Here is a 1480-nt window from a genome sequence, read left to right on the forward strand (position 1 = left end):
CCGGCAGAGGTATGTGCTGCTACTGTTCCGGGCAGACACCTCGCTGCTGATAACGCTGTACTGCAGAGCAGGGAACCGTATCTGTCAGTCTGCGAGAAGTCCAGGGCCTTTCCCTGTCACTTCTGCTCAGGGGACACTAGAAAAGGCTCGTATGGCTGGAGTATTTTTGGCAGGTGATTATTTTATTGCCAGTCACATCAGACTCATAGGCTAAAGGCCGTGCGCTAACATCTGCACTGAGGTTAAGAGCAGTAGTACCGGCTGCTGTTGCATAAAGTAGATGTGAGGTCAAACTTTAGCCCCGCACAGGGGCAAAACCACTGAGTCTTCATCGAAACAACAAACCTGCCCCAACCTGGCACACTGAGGGAGATCACGGCAGGGAAGGGAGAAAGCCAGCAGAGAGGGTGATGGAGACACGGCTCCAAAGCACCACCCTGGGATCCAGCCCTCTGGGAATAATACTCCGAGGCTCCCCCGGGCACGCCGGCTTTGCACCCGGGCTTGTTTCATATGGATGTTTCTCGAGCCCCCACAAGCCAACGCCTACATTCTCCCTGTTTCGCCCCTTTCTTCTTCTACCACAAGGACTGAAACCTTGCAATGACCTGTAGGACCTATTTTGCCAGGCTTGGGGCCGGGCTGTGTCACTCTGAGTGAGGGTGAGTTGTTTGTAGCCGATAAAGGTGAGAGGGTATGGACCCGCGGTACTCTGAGTGAGGGTGAGTTGTTTGTAGCCGATAAAGGTGAGAGAGTCTGTCCCTGCGATACGGACCCGTGGCCCAGAGACATTTCCTCCTCGTGTTGTGCCCCGGCTGGGCTGCTCGCCCTAACACAGACTCTTGGTGTCTTTGCCCACTCTTGCACTGGGCGACTGCCAGAGAAAGCCAAGGACCGACAGCTCGTTTGGGAAAACTCTTTTAGGAACGGGCGTGCGTGTGGGAGTGTGCGCACACAACGGCCGCGCTTCAGCTGTGCCCTTCCCCAGGACTTCACCAATAACCAGTTCAGTGATGCCGGCGCTCAACTTTTTTCTCAGCTCCAGTCCCTCTAAGCTCCATCATTCTATGACAAACCCGCCGTGCCCTGAGGGGTGCACCTGCACTGAACTGCCTGTGCGTGCCGGAGGGCTGGGATCCAGCCCAGAGACCACCAGGTCCTTGGCCAGACGTGCTTCCCGACGCAGAACCCAGCAGCGGGTACGACCCAGGCACGACTGCAGCGGGGACCGAGTTGTTCGTGTCATCCCAAACCCTAATTTAAGCTTGGTTTTAAACGGGGCGAAGCGATGACCTTTGCCACTCACAGACGCATTCCCACAGCGGATCCCAAGTCCCTCTTCACAGTCCTGCTTTAAAGGGCTCCTCGATACGGTGCCGCCTGCCCTTTCTGTGCGCAAAGGACTCATTTTTCCTCCCTGATCAACGGAAAACTCGATCGTTCGACTAAACGGAGCCAGGAATATGCTGCTGCGGGTGGC

This window comes from Apaloderma vittatum, unplaced genomic scaffold (genome assembly GCF_000703405.1).
Source record: "Apaloderma vittatum isolate BGI_N311 unplaced genomic scaffold, ASM70340v1 scaffold26022, whole genome shotgun sequence".
Lineage (NCBI taxonomy): Eukaryota > Metazoa > Chordata > Aves > Trogoniformes > Trogonidae > Apaloderma > Apaloderma vittatum.